Below are 24,679 nucleotides of genomic sequence, written 5' to 3'. Positions count from 1 at the left end.
GACCCTCCCCCGTTCATGCTCTGTCTCTCTCTGTCTCAAAAACAAACGTTAAAAAAAAAATTTAAAAAGGAACAACATTAGAATCATAGGGGTCCCAGAAGATGAAGAGAGAGAAAAGGGGTAGAAGGGTTATGTGAGCAAATCATAGAGGAAGACTTTCCTAACCTGGGGAAAGACAAAGACATCAGAATCCTGGAAGCACAGAGGCCTCCATAAGATTCAACAAAAACCGACGACCAACAAGGCATATCATAATCAAATTAACAAAATACTCAACCAAGGAAAGAATCACGAAAGCAGCAAGGGAAAAAAAAGTCCTTAACTACAAGGGAAGACAGATGAGGTTTGCAGCAGACCTATGAACAAAAACTTGGCAGGCCAAGAAGGAGTGGAAGAATATAGTCAATGTGCAGAAACAGAAAAATATAAAGCCAAGAATTCTTTATCCAGCAAGACTGTCATTCAAAATAGAAGGAGAGCTTAAAAGTTTCCCAAACAAACAAAAATTAAAGGAGTTTGTGACCACTAAACCACCCCTGCAAGAAATTTTAAGGGGGATTCTCTGAGGGGAGAAAAGATGAAAAAAAGGAAAAAAAGACAAAAAGCAACAAAGACTAGAAAGGATCAGAGAACACCACCAGAAACTCCAACTTTACAAGAAACATAATGGCAATAAATTCATATCTTTCAGTACTCACTCTAAACGTCAACAGACTAAATGCTCCAATCAAAAGACATAGGGTAACTGAATGGATAAGAAAACATGATCCATCTATATGCTGTTTACCAGAGACCCACTTTAGACCTGAAGACACCTTAAGATTGAAAGTAACAGGATAGAGAACCATCTATCATGCTAATGGTCAACAAAGACACCCAGAGTAGCCATACTTATATCAGACAATCTAGACTTTAAAATAAAGACTGTAACAAGAGATGCAGAAGGGCATTATATCATAATCAAGCGGTCTATCCACCAAGAAGACCTAACAACTGTAAACATTTATGCACCAAATGTGATAGCACCCAAATATATAAATCAATTAATCACAAACATAAAGAAACTCATTGATAATAATACCATAATAGTAGGGGACTTCAACTCCCCACTTACAGAAATGGACAGATCATCTAAACAGAAAATCAACAAGGAAACAATGGCTTTGAATGACACACTGGACCAGATGGACTTAACAGATATATTCAGAACATTTCATCCTAAAGCAGAAGAATATACATTCTTCTCCAGTGCACATGGAACATTCTCCAGAATAGATCACATACTGGGACACAAATCAGCCCTCAACAAGAACAAAAAGATCGAGATCATACCGTGCATATTATCAGACCACAACACTATGAAACTTGAAATCAACCACAAGAAAAAAATTGGAAAGGTAACAAGTACTTGGAGACTAAAGAACATCCTACTAAAGAATGAATGGGCTAACAAAGAAGTTAAAGAGGAAATTAAAATGTACATGGAAGCCAATGAAAATGATAGCACCATGGCCCAAAACCTCTGGGACACAGCAAAGGCAGTCATAAGAGGGAAGTATATAGCAATCCAGGCCTTCCTAAAGAAGGAAGAAAGGTCTCAGATACACAACCTAACCTTCCATCTTAAAGAGCTGGAAAAAGAACAGCAAAGAAAACCCAAAAGCAGCAGAAGACAGGAAATAATAAAGATGAGAACAGAAATCAATGCTGTTGAAACCCAAAAAACAGTAAAAGAGATCAATGAAACCAGAAGCTGGTTCTTTGAAAGTTAACAAAATTGATAAGCCATTAGCCACTTGGATCAAAAAGAAAAAGGAAAGGACCCAAATAAATAAAATCACGAATGAAAGAGGAGAGATCACAACCAACACAGCAGAAATACAAACAATTGTAAGAGAATATTATGAGCAATTATACGCCAATAAAATGGGCCATCTGGAAGAAATGAACAAATTCCTAGAAACATATAAACTACCAAAACTGAAACAGGAAGAAATAGAAAATTTGAACAGACCCATAACCAGTTAAGAAATCAAATTCGTAATCAAAAATCTCCCAAAAAACAGAAGTCCATGGCCAGATGGCTTTCCAGGGGAATTCTACCAAACATTTAAGGAAGAATTAACACCTATTCTCTTGAAGCTGCTCCAAAAAATAGAAATGGAAGGAAAACTTCCAAACTCTTTCTATGAATCCAGCATTTCCTGGATTCCAAAACAAAAGACCCCACTAAAAGGAGAACTATAGACCAATTTCCCTGATGAACATGTATGCAAAAATCCTCAATAAGGCATTAGCCAACCGGCTCCAACAATACATTAAAAAAATTACTCAACATGACCAAGTGGGATTTATACCTGGGAGGCAGGGCTGGTTCAATATCCACAAAACAATCAATGTGATTCATCACATCAATAAATGAAAGGACAAGAACCACATGATCCTCTCAATAGATGGCGAGAAAGCATTCGACAAAATACAGCATCCTTTCTTGATAAAAACCCTCAAGAAAATAGGGACAGAAGGATCATACCTCGAGACCATAAAAGCCAAATATGAAAGACCCAATGCTAATATCATCTTCAATGTGGAAAAACTGAGAGCTTTCCCCCTAAGGTCAGAAAAAAGACAGGAATGTCCACTCTCACCACTATTATTCAACATAGTATTGGAAGTCTTAGCCTCGGCAATCACACAGCACAAAGAAATAAAAGGCATCCAAATCGGCCAGAAAGAGGTCAAACTTTCGCTCTTCGCAGATGACATGATACTCTATATGGAAAACCCAAAAGATTCCACCAAAAACCTGCTAGAACTGATCCATGAATTCAGCAAAGTTGCAGGATATAAAATCAGTGCAGAGAAATCAGGTGCATTCCTATACATCAACAATGAAGCAAGAGAAAGAGAAATCAGGGAATTGATCCCATTTACAAATGTACCAAAACCCATAAAATACCTAGGAATAAATCTAACCAAAGAGGTGAAAACTCTATACACTGAAAAGTATAGAAAGCTTATGAAAGAAATTGAAGAAGACACCAAAAATGAAAAAAGATTCCATGCTCCTGTATAGGAAGAACAAATACTGTTAAGATGTCAACAGTACCCAAAGCAATATACATATTCAATGCAGTACCTATCAAAATAAAACCAGCATTCTTCACAGAGCTAGAACAAACAATCCTACAATTTGTATGGAACTAGCAAACACCTCGAATAGCCAAAGCAATCTTGAAAAAGAAAACTAAAGCAGGAGGCATCACAATCCCAGACTTCAAGCTGTATTACAAAGCTGTAATCATCAAGACAGTATGGTATTGACACAAAAACAGACACTCAGATCAATGGAACAGAATAGAGAACCCAGAAATGAACCCACAAACATATGGCCAACTAATCTTTAACAAAGCAGGCAAGAATATCCAATGGAATAAAGACAGTCTCTTCAGGAGGTGTTGCTGAGAAAACTGGACAGCAACATGCAGAAAAAATAACTTGGGCCACTTTATTACACCATACACAAAAATAAACTCAAAATGGATTAAAGACCTCAATGTAAGACAGGAAGCCATCAAAATCCTTGAGGAGAAAGCAGGCAAAAACCTCTTTGACCTTGGCCGCAGCAACTTCTTAGTCAACACATGTCCAGAGGCAAGGGAAACAAAAGCAAAAATGAACTATGGGGACCTCATCAAAATAAAAAGTTTCTGCACAGCAAAGGAAACAATCAGCAAAACTAAAAGGCAACCAATGGAATGGGAGAAGATATTTGCAAACGACATATCAGATAAAGGGTTAGTATCCAAAATCTATAAAGAACTTATCCAACTCAACACCCAAAAAAACAAATGATCCAGTGAAGAAACAGGCAAAAGGCATGAATAGACACTTCTCCAAAGAAGACATCCAGATGGCCAACCAACCCATGAAAAATTATTCAACATTACTCATCATCAGGGAAATACAATCAAAACCACAATGAGATACCACCTCACACCTGTCAGAATGGCTAACTTTAACAACTCAGGCAACAACAGATGTTGGCGAGGATGCAGAGAAAGAGGATCTCTTTTGCACTGCTGGTGGGAATGCAAATTGGTGCAGCCACTCTGATAAACAGTATGTAGGTTCCTCAAAAAATGAAAAATAGAACTACCCTACAACCCAGAAATTGCACTACTAGGTACTTAGCCAAGGGATATGCTGTTTCGAAGGGGCACATGCACCCCAATGTTTATAGCAGCACTATCAACAATAGCCAAAGTATGGAAGGAGCCCAAATGTTCATCGATGGATAAATGGATAAAGATGTGGTATATATATATATATATATATATATATATATATATACACACACACACACACACACACACACACACACACACACACAATGGAGTATTACTTGGCAATCAAAAAGAATGAAATCTTGTCATTTGCAACTATGTGGAATGAACTAGAGGGTATTATGCTAAGTGAAATTAGTCAGAGAAAGACAAATTTCATATGACTTCACTCCTAGGAGGATTTTAAGATACAAAAGAGATGAACATAAGGGAAGGGAAGCAAAGATAATGTAAAAGCAGGGAGGAGGACAAAACACAAGAGACTCTTAAATATGGAGAACAAACAGAGGGTTGCTGTAGGGGTTGTGGGAGGGGAGATGGGCTAAATGGGTAAGGGGCATTAAGAAATCTACTCCCGAAATCAGTGTCGCACTATGTGCTAACTAACTTGGATATAAATTTAAAAAATAAATTAAATTTAAAAAAAGAGTTGTTGATGGATGTGATCATCCTTGAACCATTCTACTTATGAACTGACACATGAAAAATAAATGATCTTCTTTTTTCAGCCAGTGTGAGTTGGAATTTTCTGTCATTTGCAGATGAAAGGTACTTCCCTGAATGAGCAATAAAGAAAAGGACTGAGAACCCAATAGTAACTGCTATTATTATTAGTTTACTTTTTTTTTCTCAAGGCCACGTTTTAGGTCTTTTTCTCCCTTTACCTGACCTTTTTGAAACCATCAGGGTATGTGTGGTTTCTTATTCTTTCCCAGATTTCCCTACACATCTACACAGTGTCTGGCAACAGTAAGTACTCATAAATACTGTCAAATCCAAATAAAATGGAATCTAAGTATCCTCATACTGAATTATAAGGTTTCATTAGCAAAAAGAGAAAATATTTTATAAAGAAGAGTATGCGAAAAATCAATGTATTTTTCGTTCTTAAAAATGATGTGTTTCTCATTCTACAGAAAAATATAAATTCCCATACATGGAGTTTTAAAGGCTGGGGCAATATTATTTTGAACAATTGACGTCTCTAAAGCACTGAGAAAAGGAAACAAACACGAGAATACTTAAAACACGACAACGGCTTTGTAAAACCAAGCTGCATCATTAACAAAAATTAATAAGTTTTAAAAATTCATTCAACTCTTGGCCAAAGTACCATCATGTTCCTGAGTGATAGCTTGGGTTTTCTGTTTGTGTGCTCGCTCTTTCATCAGATAACTTTGCTCCTTCTCCGGCTCCAAAAATCTCTTTAGGCTTCATAGGAGAGTCTTTTTTCTTTCTTTTCAGTAAGGTTCAGATACTCATTCATCTTTATTTTTTTTCCTTAAGACTGTCTGGATAAATATTAACGTCATAAAAAAAAATCCCATTTCTTCTGGTGAAGTGTTTGGCCAAATGACAAAATGGCAAGTAAAGGAACAGACAGACCTATTAACAAGTCTTACCTGAGGACAAAAACCAAGCTAACAAAAAATTTATATCCCCGAAGTAAAGCTGAAGTGTTTTGTTTTCACAAATCTCTAACTAAAATTTAGAATTCCCCTCACTCATAAATATAGGCACTATCACAAGAGTGATATTGGCAACAACTGTGATTTTGTGAAGAACAGAAATCATGGATATTTTCAGATCACATTATAATTGTCACTGGTGTCTCAAAATATTGGTTATTCTTTTTTATTTTGATTTTATCTTAATTCCAGTAAGCATACAGTGTTAGATTAGTTTCAAGACTGTTTATTCTTAACGTTTATTTATTTTTGAGAGAGAGAGAGCATGAACACGGGAGAGGCAGAGAGAGGGAGACACAGAATCTGAAGCAGGTTCCAGGCTCTGAGCTGTCAGCACAGAGCCCAATGTGGGGCTTGAACTTACAAACCATGAGATCATGACGTGAACTGAAGTTGGATGCTTAACCGACTGAGACACTCAGGGCACCCATTAATACTGTTTATTCGTATCTCATCATTAGTTTTTCAATTTCTAGGTCTTACCAAATTTATTGACAAATGTACACATATATTGCTTTATCAAAAAATGTCAAGTATTTTGCTAACTGTATGTAATTGGTTTTTATCTAATCCTATTTATTTTATTTTATGCATTGAAAACATTATATAGGCTTTACCAGGCTTCCATGGAGTAAAAATATGTTAAGGACTTCTAAGCTAAAGGAAAGGAAATAAGCAGAACACTTCCTAAAATCTAAAAAGCAGGGGCGGGACTGAGCGTCTGCCCCTCCTACCATGCAATATGCCACTGCTTTTCTGTCAAACAACAAAAATCAAAGCCCTGAGATTGCATGACCAACAAAATCTTCCCGTCTCTCAAAGAGGTAATCACTTCAATTTTTAGTAGCCGACTGTACGTGTTTCTCTCATTAAATAGTTTTAAATCATAAATAAATGAAGCCTATTTGGAAAGAGTTCATTATGTAGAAAATAGATCCACAAAAGTAATTCAACCATTTGAGAAAAAAATCTGAACAGAACTGCTAATTTTTTTTTACAATTTTTGTGCAATTCCATTGTATAACCATGTAAAGGAAGGAATTCTTCCTTTTATCCACAAGTTACAGATGGGTGGGTAGGTAGGTAGGCAGATAGCATCAAATATATAGTTTTAAGCATCTGTATATCATTAAAGAGAACATTTCATAGGTGTCATGCTGGAAATTAATTTTACTTTTGTCAAGTTATTAGTCGGTTTACAAAGGCTATTGTTCAAAAAAAGAAGGATGCATCCCAATACAAGATAAAAAGATGTTAAAATGCATAACAGATACAAAGTACTCCTACATAAAAAATTTTCAAAATAAGTTTATCAACTTTCTTTTCTCAATGTCTCCCAAACTAAAGGAGCCAGACACACACAGCTTAAATTCCATCTTTGCAGGTATTTGTAGGTTCACTCAGTAGGGATTAACAGTAAATGAGTTAACTATGTGTCAGGCACAGTACCTGAAACTATCAAGGGGATCAAGTCAGGCATAGTAACAACACTCAGAGGTCCCAGTCGAGGTCGGCAGATATTACATATTACAAATAATTGGTTAAACACAATTGTTACCGATATTATGAGAGAAAATCACAGGGTATATATTCTCACTTAATGCTTACAACAACTCCGTGAGATAGGTACTGTTATCTTCATTTTGTGAAAAGAAGTGTGAACTCAGAGAGATGGAGTAATTTGCCCCACGTCTTGAGGGGGCCGCAGAGCTGCCAGTAGAACAGGGGAGGTTAATACACATAAAATTAGTCATAAAGTAATAGCTTTATATTATGTTAATGTTTACCTTCTTGAGGAAAGAGATCATCTATTCATCTCTGGAGCCATGATGTCTCATACGTGATGGGCAGAACTTAACAAATGAATGACTCTTATAATAAAACTAAAACTTGGGACAAATTTCAGTAAGAAATGGAGAATGGTAAAACAGAAAGTATCACACTCCTATGTTCTGCCAGGAAGTCAACGACAAGATCGGCAGATGCAGGCTGCACATCTTGGAGTTAGGTTCATCCTTAGTTAAAAACAAAACAAAACAAAACAAAACAAAACAAAACAAAACAAAACAAAACAAAACCCACCATCTGGTTTATAATCAAAGAGGCTATGTATGTGTGGGGGCAGGGAGCTTAGGAAATCTCTGAACCTCCCTGTCCGTTGTTTTATGAACCTAAAACTACTCTAAAAATTGTTTTTAAAGTTTTTAAACAATAAACAAATACATCAACCGACAAAGGAAATTTATATTACTCCCTTGATGAACATCTATTATATGGGGAACCAATACGTTCCATCTTGAACTGTTTGGTTCTAATCTATCGTCACTGAGTCCTAGGATGCTATTCTGAAGAAGCTTCTAAGTGGGATAAGAGGAACAACACTATCACGAGTACCAGACGGAAGAGTGAAAGCACATTTGCCAAAGATGTGCCCTTTTTGTCCACTAACGCTCCTGGCACTGTGCTAAGGGTATTGTCCCTTCTCAGGAGAATCTCAGGGTGTAGTGGGAGATAAGGGCAAAGAAACAGGAAAAGTCTGATAGACTGTGACAAATACAGGAATAGAGCCAGTTTGGGATTGTGGGCCAGTCCAGAGAAAGGAGATAAGTGTTCTGCAAGGAAAAATTAGTAACTCAACTTATTAGTTATAATAATAATAACAGTGTACATATATAGCATGCTTATAATTTGCCCACTATTGTCCTAAGCACTTACATGTTTTAATTCATTGAATTCTCTCAAAAACAAGTGAGATGACTGTTATTATCCCCATTTCACAAACGAGACAACTGAGCTCTGGATAATATAAGTAATTTGCCCAAAATCAATATGTGGTAAGTGGGAAAGTTGGATGCAAACCCCATATGGTCCAGAACCATAGTTGTTAATCATTAAAATAGGTAAAAAAATGCTCTTTCTGCCCAAGATATGTTTCCTACAGAGATAAGTAAAATTGCTTCAAGAATATTATTTTCCTGGGTAAGAAACAAGTAATTTGGAACTAGAGTGATTAAAGTTTAACCCACGTAACACTGTCAGTGAAACTTCAAAAACATGGATCAATTCCATTTACCAATTTCATTTACTCGTGATTTCTTCAAAGAATTCCCTTTTGCTTTTGTTTTTGTTTTTGTTTTCAGAAAGGTTGATACAAACATATAAAGAGTCAAATACAAATTTTGATAGCTGACAAGTTGGAATTGAGTTAACCTCACTAGAAAATTTAGGGCAGGATTACAGGAAAAAATATTATAGGGATTAACAAGTACCAATATCTTGCTTGCCCTTCTCACTTTTTCTGCTAGTTAGCATTCCTTATGTCTGTCTAATGAGATAAAAAACTGTAAATGAAACACAACATGACCCTTGCTTTCATGGAACTTTAACTGGAACAAGGTGACGGTTTAAAGAGTTGTACTCATGAAAAACAGTCTAACTGGGCCTTAAAATCAAGTTCTGTTCAGGATTTTAAGAAGCCATTAGCCAGTATTTCTGTCACCCAAAGACATGTAAACGCCTTCTGTATAAAGGTGGGATGGTGGAATGGTGGAAAGACTAACATGCAGGGATCAGAAACAGAGCTAATATTAATAAACTTGCAAGATTACTAATAGCACATATATTAACTACTTGGCTTTGGACATTTTATACATTCTTTTAAAAATATATTATTTATTCACCACCCAGATTTAACAGGAGTTATTAACATTTGGCCATATTTGCCTTGGATCCTTTTTCTTCTTTTTTTTCCTCCTTCTTTTCTTAATCTCTCTCTCTCTCTCTCTCTCTCTCTCTCTCTCTCTCTGTCTGTCTCTCTCTCTCAAGAAATAAGCATCACATAATCATTATTCTCTCTTACTCTGTATGAAATCAGGACTCTTAACTGGAAACGCCCTTAAAATTCAGACATCCAAACCCCGACCCTTATCGTGATAACAGCTACAAAGAACCTTATCCAAACATCAATTCCTTTCATCTGTGCAAGTCCCACAGAGGGAAGTGGGTGACCCAGGTATGCCCATTGTATAGATTAGGTAACAGAGACGAAGAGAGGCTGGGACTAGCTGAAGCTAGTAAGTGACACACGTGTGATTTGAATTCAGCTCTGCATGCCTTCAAAGTCCTTGTTCCTTGCATATGTCTATAGTACACATGAAGAATAACGATATCCATCAGACTTAGCTTCTGCCAAATCTAGGTCCTGTTCATTCCACAGTTATTCAGCATTTATTATCTGCCAGGCACCGTGCAGCCAGTGTCAGTGCCAAGATAAGTAGATTCTACTATTTGATTATTCATCACACCAAAACCCATTGCTGGAGAGAATCCTACTGAGGTTTCCAGGTAGTAGCCCCCAAACACTTGGCGACTGGGATACTCAACGGCTTCTTCAGTCTTCTGCCCCATTTGCCTTGTTACCAGAGTAAGTCTTGGTGATAGGCATATCTTGGACATTCAATGTTTATAAGACTTATCTCTGATTTCTCATTTCCCATTTCGTTATGGTGACAGAATTTTGGCAGAGTCATTCATTCTACAAATACTTACTTAACACCTCATTTTTCTAGCCACTGTTTTAAGCTTTGTGGAAGGAATATTTTAAAAAGTCATTTTGTTTGTATTTTAGCAGAGTATGGTAGGCAATAGACAAACAATCAAGTATATGAAATGTCTGGTGTGGAGAAGTGTTAAGGAGTAGAAGCAGGTAGCGTACAAATTGGGTAGTTAAGAAAGGCTTCTCTGATTAGGTTAACATCCCAGCAAGGAACCAGAATGAAATGAGGGCAATAGACATGTTTATATCCACAGGGAGAGAATTTCTAGCACGAGATATAGCAAGTGCAATGTCCCTGAGTCCGGAGAAGGCTTGCCATGTTCAAGGCCAATGAGGCAGGCTGAGTGGTAAGAGTGAAGGCCATAGAGGATTAGGGGCTGGGTGAGAGAAGATTTTAGATTTTAGTTAGGGAGAAATAAGAAATCGATTGCATTTGTAACATGACATGATTTACAAAATGTAGGTGGTAGGAACAATTCAGGTGGCCACTTGGGAATTCAGTGGGAGAAAACATCAGATTCTAAGTGACAGACCCATCTTTTTGAGTAGTGTGTCTGTCCAGTAGAGCTTCTGTTTCAAGCCAGAAATTGCCAAGTATGGTACACAGAGTGTTCAAGCAGGTCAAGGGGCCACCTACACTGGAATTGCTCAAAGGGCTTCTTAAGCCTGAAGATTTCATGAGACCCACCCAAGATATGATGAACCAAAATTTCTGTGGAACTAAAGAATATGCATTCCAAACAAGGTGCCCTGGTGATTTATAAGAATTTTGCACAACTACTGGAGTCAGGGAAAGCTGAGTAATGAAGAGAATTACCGAACTGAGTTTCAAAGACAGGAAAGAGTCAACCTGCGGAAGAGAACAGGAAGGTAATTATGATGAGGATCCCTTGAGAGAGGAACCATCATGGGCAAATCCCTAGGGGTGTAAAATATCGTCTGATAATTGGATTCCTGCATTCTATTTGACACAACTGGAGCAATCTTATTTTTTTTGAACTTTTACCCTACATCAGGCATATATGTGGTCTCATTTTAACACCCCAATCACCATGAAGGGAGCTCTAAGAGAAGTGAGGGCCAGAGAACCTAAGTGGTCCATCCAAGACTACTTGGCTACTAAATGGTAAAGGCATAATTGAATAAAATGTGGTTTAACTCTAAAGCATGTAATCTTAATCGTTACACTGAGGAAAGTCAAATATTCAATTCGGAGAGATAGAACAGATCAGGAGGGGCTGAATGTTTCCTATAGGAAGGCAATATTCGAGGCAATATTCTAGCTTGCTACTTTACAAACATCATTTCACTTGTCTTCATGACAACACTTTAATTTGTGGTGTTTTGCTATGCTTTACAGGAGAGGAAACTGAGGCATCAGGTAACATGAGTTACTTTACCAAGGCCACTCATTTTTCAACTGGTGAGATAGAGATGTCAACTAAATCCCTCTGATTCTAAAACTTGTGTTCTCACCACCTCTCTATGGCCCATTGTTTTCTCCACACATGCTCAAGTGTACATAGAAAACATATGCCAAAGACAAGTGTATTTTCCTTGCATGTACAGAAAACACTTGTCTTGCATTTCCTGTACATGCAGCATATAAAAGCATTTAAAGCTATTAAAACAATAGTGCAACTGACAATACCAAGCACTGGCAACAACACACAGCACTCGAATTCTCATATGCTACTGATGGATGCACGTCTTGGAAAACTGCTAAGCAGTATCTACAAAAAGCTAAACAACAAAAAAGAAAATTCCCATTCTACAATCCGGAAATTCTGATTCCTAGGTTTACACCCAACAGGAACGAGTGTCCCTTGCACAAAAACATATGCGAGAGTGTTCAGAGCAGCTTTATTCAAAATGGTCAATCACTGGGAACACCCTCAATGTCCCCCAACAATAAAATGGGTAAAGAAATGGTGGTATAGTCCTGCAATGAAAATACTACATAGCAATAAAAAGAATGAACTACTGGTACTTGTAACAACATGGATGAATCTTACAGATATGATATTCAACAAATGAAGTTAAATAGAAAAGAATTTACGTTATATGGTCCCATTCATATGAAGAAAAGGCAAAAGTAATCTATAGTGATAGAAGTCAGAATAGTACTGTGGTTACTCTTAGGGCAAAGGTGTTGACTGGGAGTGGGGTGACAGGAGCTGTCTAAGGTGCTGAACATATTCTATACTTTGATGGGTAGTGGTTACATGGGCATACACAAAAAATTAAATCAATCTGTATGCTTAAGATTTGTGAAACTTATTACACATAAGTAATATCTCAATAAATTTTAATTTAAAACATGGGGAAGCCAACAAAATTTGGCCAGCAGGCTATCAATCATCAACTTCTTATTAAAAATTGGTTCCATCTTGGGGCGCCTGGGTGGCTCAGTCGGTTGAGTGTCCGACTTCAGCTCAGGTCACGATCTCGCGGTCCGTGAGTTCGAGCCCCGCGTCGGGCTCTGGGCTGATGGCTCAGAGCCTGGAGCCTGTTTCCGATTCTGTGTCTCCCTCTCTCTCTGCCCCTCCCCCGTTCATGCTCTGTCTCTCTCTGTCCCCAAAATAAATAAACGTTAAAAATTTTTTTAAGGGGCGCCTGGGTGGCGCAGTCGGTTGAGCGTCCGACTTCAGCCAGGTCACGATCTCGCGGTCCGTGAGTTCGAGCCCCGCGTCGGGCTCTGGGCTGATGGCTCGGAGCCTGGAGCCTGTTTCCGATTCTGTGTCTCCCTCGCTCTCTCTGCCCCTCCCCCGTTCATGCTCTGTCTCTCTCTGTCCCAAAAATAAATAAAAAAAAAACGTTGAAAAAAAAAATTTTTTTAAAAATGGGTTCCATCTTAATCAGATCTGTCTTATCCTTTCATCCCCTATACGTGGCACATAGTGGAACTCAACAGGAATTTACATAACAAATGAACACAGGTCTGTGACCATACCCAAGCTCCTACACATCTTCAAGTGCATCCATCCTGGTTCCTCAGATGAAGCATAGACCACGGTGGCAGCAGACCCTGCAGCACAGGAGGTGATAAAACCATCCCCATACCTGGCCATACTTTCATCAGAAGAAATAAACTATAAAGCCAAGCAGCAGTTTTTCAGTATGACACAGCAGTATTGCTTGCATTAGGCCAATTTTCCACTTATGACAGCAGTAATAGCACTAAAAGCCAATAAAAGCGGTCTGTTCGTTCAGAGATCGGCTTTTATGGCTTATTCTAAATATTATCAAGTGAATCAAGAGCCGTCATTATAGTGTCTAAAAAGCCTTCATACCTTGTAAGCAAACAGTGTGACTTTGACAAATAATCATTAGTGTGTCTGTGTGAGGCCAGTGCAGGGGGAAAAATCAAATAACTGATATTTCCGTTTACATAAGTCATTAAGGTAATGTTGGTTAGTTTCAGAATAAACAAAATGGACTTCATATGTAAAATGATGTACCATTGCTTTCAACAGTCCCAGCATTTTTTAAAGTCTTATTTCTAGGCAGCGAAGTCTATGAGTGACTTCACTTATTCAAGGCTTCTTGGTCCTTATGCGCATATAAGGAAAACTCAGTAAAACTGCTGAGGGCTCAGTCAATCACACAGGCTCAACCAATATTTCTCATTTAAAGTAAATCTCAATAATTCTGATCCCACTAATTTCAGATTTTGTGATTATCCATGCATGTCATGCTAAAAATGGCCTGTGTTGTATGGAGATCCTTAAGAAAAAATAAATAAATCCGGTGAAGACCAAGACATGTTTGCCTTGTTAATGTGAGGATTTTTCCTGGGTTACAGTTGAGAACGTAAACCTTCTGGAGGGTAACTTGCCAAAATTAAAACTGACTAGATCAGTGGTTGGCAAACTGTTTTCTGTAATGGGCCAGCTAGTAAATATTTTCAGCTGTAGGGGCGCCTAGGTGGCTCAGTCGGTTAAGCGTCCCACTACGGCTCAGGTCATGATCTCACTGTCGGTGGGTTCGAGCCCGATTCGGGCCCTGTGCTGACAGCTCAGAGCCTGGAGCCTGTTTCAGATCCTGTGTCTCTGTCTCTCTCTGCCCCCCCTCCCCCACTCACGCTCTGTCTCCCTCTGTCTCAAAAATAAATAAACATTAAAAAAAAACTTAAGTATTTTCAGCTGGGTAGGGCCTACAGTCTCTGTAGCAACTATCCAACTCCACCGTTGTAATGTGACAGGACAGACAGTACATAAATTTTTAAGTCGGGCTGTGTTCCAATAAAACTTCATTAATTAAAAAAAAAAGTTTAGGTTACGTTTGACCCATGGTCTATAGTTTACCAAACTCAGCATTAGACTCTAAGATCCATGCAATGGTACTATATCTGCTTGACTCACCATGGTATTCCCATGTAGGTGTCCAGTAAAGGGAATGGGTTAGATATTTGGTAAATATTTACTATATAAATGTTGAATGAATCATGAGCCTTAAAATTCTATATAATTCATTGGTCAGCCATGTCTAGGTGCTACGCTAAGAAAATAATCAGGTGAATACAAATTTTGCTATGAATACTTGTCACGGTATTTGTTTGAAATAGCAAGATAGGAGAAGTAATGATAATGTCCAACAATGGGGGAGAAGATGAAGAAATATTTATATTAATCAGATAAGATATTAACCACTTATTAAGAATGACATGTAATATTGGAAGAAGAATATTTAGCACCACTAAAATATCTTCAAATACATGAAGTAAAAATTTTATTACAATAAAAAACTTTATTCCATTAAATAAATATTTATTGAACACCTACTCTATACCAAACACTATTCTAGACACTGAAATTCAGCAGTAGTAAAACTGGCAAAAATCCTGTCCACATACAGCCTGTATCATACTACCTTAAATAAGTATGATTATCCTGTTTTTCTTAAAAAGAGCAAGTGCAAGTACGTATATCCATTTTCATAAAGTTTGAAATGTTCTTCATCAGAATATTTTTCACAATTAATTGTGGGAGAATAAAATCATGTGTAATTTTATCTCCATACTTTGCCTGAAAATATTAATCAAAACTGATTAGGTAACAAAGTGCATCAATTATAAATAATCTGCTTTTAGGTAATTATTGTCTAATTAAACACTCATAGGATACGATATGGATTTTAGCATCTCTTAGCAAAAAAGTCCTTATTTCATATGTAATTTATTTTTATTTACCAGGTCCTTATATAGCACTTATTACACACACACACACACACACACACACACACACACACACGACACTACTCTAAGTACTTCACAAACACAAACTTCTTTAACCCTTGCATTAACCCTATGAGGTAAGTATTATTATTATCCCTGATTTATGGGTGGGGAGACTGAGGCATAAGAGGCTGGGTAAGTAACTTGCCTAAGATCACAAAACTAATGAATGGCAAGGCCGGGGTTTAAACCCAAGCTATACGGTTCCAGGGCAATCATCACAAACTATTTGGACATACAATATACACAGCAGATAATAATTTGTTAATATCAGCTTCTCTGTAAGTTAAAATTTCTAACATTTTTATAATTATAAGATCAGCAAGAACCATGAGGTAATGTCTCTGACAACCAGGGGAATTTTTGTTTGGAAGTGAGAAATGACAGCTGCAGACTTCTTTCACCCAGAAAAGGCAGCTTATTTCTGCAGCGTGCTTTAGAAGACAAAACATTGAGAATCTTTGTTCTCACAGAAAAGTAGTTTCACGTGGCAATAGATTTTCTTCTCCCTTTTTATATAACTCATTTTATAAACCTGGTGAAAATCTTTACTGGAACTAACCTAGAGTTTAGAGAAGGAGTAATGAGATATTTGGATTTTAAAGTTAAATCACTAGCAATATCTAGTAATTTTTATAACATTCCCTAGTGCATCCTCAATTTACAGGCTCCTGAGTTTGTCAGTCAGTTTAACATTAATTATCTGCCGAAAATACTTTTCAAGCATATCTTCTAACTCCAAGTTGATGAACAATGTCATGAAAAAATTATATATCAGTGCTCATTTCTGTCAGATATTTACTCTATATTTCAAAAGAGTTAAGTTTATTTTATTGAATATGGTGAGTCTAAACCTTGTTTCATTTTATCAATCATAATTTATCTGCAATCGGAAACACCAAATGTTATAATCTGAACTGCCTAATCAAACTCCCTGAGACTAAAAAAAAATCTGTTCTCTCCAAACACATTGCATGTGCGTGCAAGCACACACAACACACACACACACACACACACACACACACACACAGCCATTTTTCCACTGTATTTAGAATATTTATTATAATCTCTTTTTTTTCTGAAAGGCCAATTAATTTTGGTATCAAAAGCAAATTCTAGACCTCACTGTACACTTCACTACTGAATAACTCTGAAAAAAACACTGTCCTTTAAAAACTATGACCAATTAGCAATGCTTGCCATTGGCACACTCCATCGAGAACGGCAGAGTATATGTGCCACATAGGTCTATGCCTTGCTTATTCCCCCCTCTGACACTATCAAAAAGCTCCCATAAACCAAAAATAAGACCCTGCACTTCTTTTTTTAAAGTATCTTTGTAACTCAGACTTTACACAAGTATTGACTTTTTCCCAATTAGATGACACTATTGTATTATCTGGAGTTTACTGTTTCACGGAGGATTTTTCTGGAGCATCTCCTGGGTGATGGCAATCATCCTAAAATACTCCTGGAGAGAAACAATTCTGTGATCTCATCCTGAAGCTTTTAAGACTTCCCTTTGGATTAAAGGTCTTAGCATCTCATTTTTAAGAAGAAAAAAGAGGTGATAAGTACTATATAAACACATATTTTCTTTAGAGTAATCTTCAGAGAAATTGTTGAGTCAAGAAAGTTTTAATGAACTAGCTGGGCTTAGCACACTTGTTATTCTACCTCTGGGACCAGCATTCACATCTGCATGAAACCTCATGCATACCTTTCATGTTTCGCTGATCACTGGGGTAAATCTTAGATTTGGCAGTCCTCGGGATCTTATTCATCTTAAGACAGCCTTTCTCAGGCAAAACTCAGGCGTCTGGCTGGACTTGCTTTGGCAATAGGTAAGCAGGGGTGTGAGAAGATTATTTGGAGGTAAAACAAGGAGGGGGGATACAATTTGACCTGGATCGTAGGGGCAGGAGTCAGAAAGGCACACGCCTATGAAGGGCTGTTCAGAGAGGTTGCACAGATGTTGCTTGCTAGCTGTCTCTGTACTGGAGTGATCTCTGATCTCTTTTCCTGTTCTGTTCCTCTCCAAAGTCTTGGGGAAAGAAAATTCTAACTCAGTGACTCAGGAAATATTCATTTATGCTTGTCGATGAGAATTTAGTGGAAAACATGGAAGAATTTACTTACAGTAAGGATAAGAGGGTTTCTGCATTCCGGCAACGCTACAGATTCTGTCTAAACTCACAATTCTAAATTCGCTGAGCACTTTTTTTATGAAGTGAAACATGCTCTTACCATACGACGCAGCAAGTTCACCCCTAGGTATCTACCCAAGAGAAATGAAGACCTATGTCCTCAGAAAGAACTGCACATGAACGTTCATAGTAGCTTCCTTCATACAGAAAATATCTAAATTTTCATCACAGGAGATGAGATAAACCAACGGTGGTGAATTTGTATAATGGACTATGCCTCAGCATTACAAACACATGAGTTCAGTAATATGGATGAATCTCAGAAACATTCTGCTGAATGAAATAAAACAGATACAAAAGGGTACACACTGTATGACTCTACTTCTATGAAATTTGAGAAAAGGCAAATTTAATCTATAGTGACAGAAAGCAGATTACTGGTTTCCTGGGGCTTATTGGTGGGGGTCATGGTGACTGTAAAGGGGCAGGAGGAAGCTTTCTGGGGAGATGGGAATCTTCTGCACCTTGATCATACTGGTGTTTTCATTTGCCAAAACTCCGCCCTGTATTTAGAATAGGTACAGTACTTTGTCTGTAAATTATACTTCAGTCAAATTGACCAAACTAAATCACAACCCTTGGCTTGTGATGGGGATTATTATACCTTCTTTTTTTTTTTTTTTTTTTTTTGTAAAGTGTTCGACTCATCACAGTTTCAACCACTATGATTCAGGACTAGCACATTACTCTGCTGTGCCTTCTCATAGGTTTTCAGTGTAAACAGTCTTGGCACCTGTGATTCAAGACACATCCCTGCCCCTGTCTCTGAGACCTCCTCAGATGGGTCAGTTAACGTACTGGGGTCCCCGTTTTCTCAGATGTAAGATGAAGGGAATGGACCAGGCCAAAATTTGCAAACTGGTGGCTTACGGGTCACATGGGGTTAACATCTGTAGGTCTAGTGCAATGTAATCCTTGCAGTGCAATTCTTGTTAAATATTTGATTTAATTACAAACACTTAAAAGTCAGAAAAATTTCATAGTAATTCCAGACTTCTGGCTTCTCTAGAAAAGCAAATATGTGACGGTACTTAATCTGAGTCCCAAATGGCACCAATTAGCTGGAACTGATTAGCCACAACCCTGTTTACCCATGTGTAATATACTCCAGTTTGCCTTGTTTCCTACCTGGCTCTTTTCATTATTTACATACCTGCCTCGCCCCTGGTCATGTTGACTTTGGAAACCCTAGACTAGAACAATGATAAATAACTGGATCCTTAAGATGTAAACAGCTTCCAAGCTTTGATAAATGACCTGTGATCTAATTTTAGGGAAGAAATTTTAATGTATTAAAAATTAGTCCTGCAAAGTCACTCATGTATATACACAGAGAAAGCACTCCAAGCTGTGAAATTCCAGTCAGCCTTTTGCAAACACTTGGGTAGGACTAAAGAGCAGCCACACATGTATTAGAGAACGTTTCAATAATTAAAATAGCTCAGGACTTAGACTATGATAGGCAGCCTCTGGTCAACAAGTGAATGAAACAAAACTCAGGCCTGAAACAGATCCTGTATTGATATGTGACTTCTCTGTATTTTTCCTGTTTTGTTTATCATTTTGCGTTCAGGACTAAATATTCTTTATAAAATTATCTTGGAAGGTGCTCTTATTTATGTGGCCTTATTTACTTGCTCTGCTTTGAAATATTTTATAAAGTGCTGGAATTAGCTGTACCTTGGAAATGTGAAAGGACTCATCTGTGAAATCAGCTGGTAATTGAAACTTTAACTGCTTTTCTGAAAGTTGTTAGTCTATCCTGCTTGTCTAAGTATTCCAAATTTAAAAATAGTCTAGAATTTCTAATTTATTTATAAAACTCTGGGGTTTATATTATTATATTTCTCAGAACTTTATCTGTATTCTCAGTGTCTTTCCTTCCCCGGAGGAAAAATAAACTCTTGGATTCATTTATCTTTTTATTCTTGTTCAATTCTTAGTTATGCTTCAATCTGTCTTCCTCCCTTCTCTCTTCCTTAGGATCATTTTCTTTTTCAATTTTCTTGACTTGAATAGTTACCACTTGAGAATAGTAATTTTCCTAAATTTATATTTAACTCATGCTTTCAGGTTGGATATTTACTGTGACTGTCTTTTGTCTTCTAAATAGTGTATAATTTTGTTTTGATTTCTTCTTTGTCCTAGTAATAATTTGGAGCATTGTATTTGAACTTTCAATTGGCTGGGCATTTCTTTTTTAAACTGTTGCCACTGATTTCTAATTTTATGTTAGTGTGGTAAAATGCAGCCTGTATGTTTTCTGCTTTTTGGAATTTATTGCTATTTTCTTATGACCTAGCATGTGATAGGTAATTAACTTTTAAATTTTATAAATAGTGGATGTAGTATTCCAAATAAATAATTCCACCTTCTAAGTTTTATTCTCCCAATCTTTATTTTATTTCTGTATAAACATTTGTTTTTTTAACTTTTGACAGATTGATAAAGGGATATTGAGATTTCCTAGGACAATAGTATTTTTCTAAATTCCCTTTATATTTGACCTTGGTAATATATAGGATACTGAAACTTTTTTCTGGTTCAGTGGAGAGTCCTATGTTTTAATTGTTTCTATTGTTAATTATTAATAGTGGGCCTTTTGAGTGTGTGCTTCAGAAAAACTAATTCTCATATATTGAGAATTTATAAATCTATTGATACTAAATGTTTTATAATAATAGCTTAAGTATTTTGGAAATGAAAAGAAAATATTTCTGAAGCAAATAATTACAAATAAAGTGGACACTTTATGAAGGTACTTCTCTAAAGGAATTGCCAAAATCGACAGCTTTTTTGGTATCAGCTTTAAAACAAACAAACAAACAAATGCAGGGGAGAGGGATACTAAGAACTTAATGGTTTGAAAAAGAATGCTCAGAAATTAGAACCAATGCTGAACTTCCCAAGTCCACTTTTCAGAAGGTGAATTAATCCCTTGAATGGATTAGTACTCATATCAGATTCCCATTTTTACTTAACATAATTTTTCCCTTAAAAAACAACTTAGCTCTCACCTGGTGAGGGTCTTTATCTTAAATCGGGTGCCATGCAGCTGCCATGAAAATACTATTTAAAAAAAAAGTCTGTATTAGAGATCAGAGTCCACCATCCTAAAAAGTGAGACCACATTATTTTAGAACATGATAGAAATAGAAACTCCTCCACGATACTAAGATGCACCCATCAGTCCTGTTTTCAATTGTCCTTCATAAAAATGAAGCTTCCTTCAGTATCTGAGAAATATGGGGTAATTAAGTATGAGATCATTATATAATTGATCGGAGAAAATTTATAAATTGGTTTATAATTGACACTCTTTTCTCTATGTCCTCCCCCCACCCCCCACAAGCCAGCAATTTTGGTGGTGACCCAAATTAATTTACTGACACAACATTTCTCAGAAGGAAGCTACAATGGGTCATTCATGAGAGCTTGGATAAGAAAAACTGAGAGGCGAATGTTGACAGTGTTCACCCAAGCATGGCCATATGTGAAGGCTTGTCCGCCAAAAGCCTCCAATATCTTATCCCACTGCCAGATCATGCCTCTTACGAGGTTGGATGCATAAGATCAGTGTTCCCAAACTTCCATCTTTTTTTTTTTTTTTTTTTTTTTTATTTTTTTATTTTTTAATATATGAAATTTACTGTCAAATTGGTTTCCATACAACACCCAGTGCTCATCCCAAAAGGTGCCCTCCTCAATACCCATCACCCACCCTGTCCTCCCTCCCACCCTGCCCTCCCTCCCACCCCCCATCAACCCTCAGTTTGTTCTCAGTTTTTTAACAGTCTCTAATGCTTTGGCTCTCTCCCACTCTAACCTCTTTTTTTTTTTTTTTTTTTTTTTTTTTTTTTTTTTTTCCCTTCCCCTCCCCCATGGGTTTCTGTTATGTTTCTCAGGATCCACATAAGAGTGAAACCATATGGTATCTGTCTTTCTCTGTATGGCTTATTTCACTTAGCATCACACTCTCCAGTTCCATCCATGTTGCTACAAAAGGCCATATTTCATTTTTTCTCATTGCCACGTAGTATTCCATTGTGTATATAAACCACAGTTTCTTTATCCATTCATCAGTTGATGGACATTTAGGCTCTTTCCATAATTTGGCTATTCCAAACTTCCATCTTAAAGATTTTTTTGACATACTCATGTAACATCTGGACGGATATTTACTAATTTGCTTTAAAATGGATTCATGTTTCAAAAATTAAATAAATATATATTAAATTATAATTTTTTAATGTTTATTTATTTTTTAGAGTGACGGAGACAGAACGCGAGTGGGTTGGGGCAGAGAGGGAGGCACAGAATCTGAAGCAGGCTCCAGGCTCCGAGCTGTCAGCACAGAGCCTGACGTGGGGCTTGATCTCACGAGCTATGAGATCATGACCTGAGCGGAAGTCGGATGCTCAACCAACTGAGCCACCCAGACGCCCCAAAATAAATATATTTTAAAAGAAACTATATAATTCCATGATAAGTAAAACAGCAAAGTAGTTATAGTTGCCATAAAATGTTTACATAAAAAACAACTACCATTTAAACAGAATATCATTTAACTTTATAAATTAAAATTTTGACATTATATGTAAACAGTTGAATATAATAAAAGATGTAATCGATTTATAAAAATGCACAGCTAAAAATAAGTTCCTCGATGAAAAGAACAGAAAAGTTTACACATACTTGGTAAAGGGACATTCTGTTTAAGGCTACTTAACTGAAATCAAATATACCAAAAACAAATAAATGTAAGAGCCCTTTTTGTTCAATAAACTTTTGGTTCAAAAGACAAATCTCACATTCTCTTTTTCTTCTAAAAATGCCTACTCATTTTGAAAGGTCCAAAGGATACTATGGAAAATGTCCCTTATCCACTTAATGCTGTTATTCCACTTGAGAAAAATACTAATGAAACACCTTGATCCTGTCTTTCCAGTGTCTCCACATTATGTGCCAATATCTTTATGGAGCTCTTTAGATGAGTTTAAAGTCAGGCTGTGCAGAGGAAGGAAAAAAGCTTTTGTTATTTGTGTACTGGTTAATGAATGAATAAGTTTAATGCATTTTTATCAGGTCTCAGGGGGTAATGCCTCTGATGCAGAATAAAATAATAATGCTATCATTTACTCATTAGACACTCATTAGAAATAAGGCATTGTGTTTAAACACACCTCATTTAAATTTCACAATAACTACAAGATATAGGTACTATAATTATCCCCACTATAAACCCAAGGATACTTTCCAAAACTGACCTAAGGCCATGAACACATGGCGATTATTTCAACTCCAGAGCTATGCTCCTAACTACTGCCTTCAGCTGAATCATATTTGAAGGCTACAATTCTTCCCGATTCTTTCCAAGCCCTCTGAACAAATAGATGCAGTTAGGGACCCTTCTATATACAGGGATCCAGGGACTACTCTTTCTAACTACATTCCCTCTTGATGGTTCAATCTCACCCTAAAAGTGACAAGATGGGTGGGAAGTTTCATTTATGAACTATGTATTAATGTGTGTGTGCAGAGTGTTGAGGCGAGATGGCATGAAGCAGGTCTGAGGGGAGGTGGGGTGGTGTTCATTTAAGTTCCAAAGTCAAAAGAGATGCCTGAGTTCTCTATTCACTCTTTCTTCCTTCACTTCTACTATAAAACCTATACCCTATCCTGATATTGCCTAGTATCAGTGAGAAAAATGTCACGCTTCGGGAATACTTAACTAGGTCAGTTTTCCTACCGTCTTCATCCAGATAATTCTTATTAACCCTTTATATCTCAACTTAAATATGATGTTCCCAGAGACTTTTATCTGAATCTGACTAGTTTACTTTATTTTCTTCCTTGATACACAGATCCCAAGAGTTCCCACAACTCTTTCTACATTCCCTATCATAAGATTTATATACTGCTGTTGCTCCTTGTCTAATGTTTGCCCAAGAATTCTGACAGCATGAGACGACATTTCCCTTGTTTACTGCATTGAGCAAAGTAAATGGCATATTATAGGTGGTCAGTAAATATTTGTAATGAGGGACACAATGTATGGCTAGCTACTATTTGATTCACCTAATTCACTTTGCTTAAATTCCATGCTCATAAATGAGTCTTCAGATTGTGTCTCCCACAGGGAGAGAATGCACAGGTCACGTATACTCAGGCACTTTGATCCTTATGATTGGTCTGTAAATTAACAAACTGAAATTCAGTTCTTAGACATTCGCCTGATGAGCGTATTGCTGTGAGTAGGTCCCAGAAGAACAAATCCACTCTTAGAACATTAAACAAATGCACATTCCTAAGAATGTAAAGATGATGAAGTCCTGCACTATGAAAAATTACAAAATAAACTTAACCAAAGAGACAATTCATATGCCCCTGGCAATACCAAGGCCTTTAAGAGGTCAAGGGATGGCAAGAGAGTCTCGAACCACTGCCATTTTTTTCCTAAGGCAATGTACATTTTTTAATGATGAAATACCAAGACCTTGTTGAAAATCTATGCTATATTTTAAATATTTATATTTTTAATCGCTTTCAAAGTAATGTTTTATGTACAGAGGTAAAATGCAAAATGATTGTGCTAGCCACAAGATAATTACAGAATTTTAAAAGTAATAATAATTCATAGCAAACTCACTGCTCCCAGACATTAGGATATATGAGGATCTGAATCATCCTTCCACCTAATATTCACAACTAAAAAAACTGCACAAAATATAGGAAATCACTATTTTAGATATTTGATGAGAGGAATTTCATGACTTTGATCCCCTGGAGAAAGGAAACAAAGTCAACCCTGCCATTATCCAGACCTTCTGTTTGTGGATAGTTTCTGGACTGCAGTATAGAAAGGG

The sequence above is a fragment of the Panthera leo genome, chromosome A2 (genome assembly GCF_018350215.1).
Source record: "Panthera leo isolate Ple1 chromosome A2, P.leo_Ple1_pat1.1, whole genome shotgun sequence".
NCBI lineage: Eukaryota > Metazoa > Chordata > Mammalia > Carnivora > Felidae > Panthera > Panthera leo.
The sequence above is the reverse complement of the archived record's forward strand: the minus strand, read 5'-3'. Positions refer to the sequence as shown.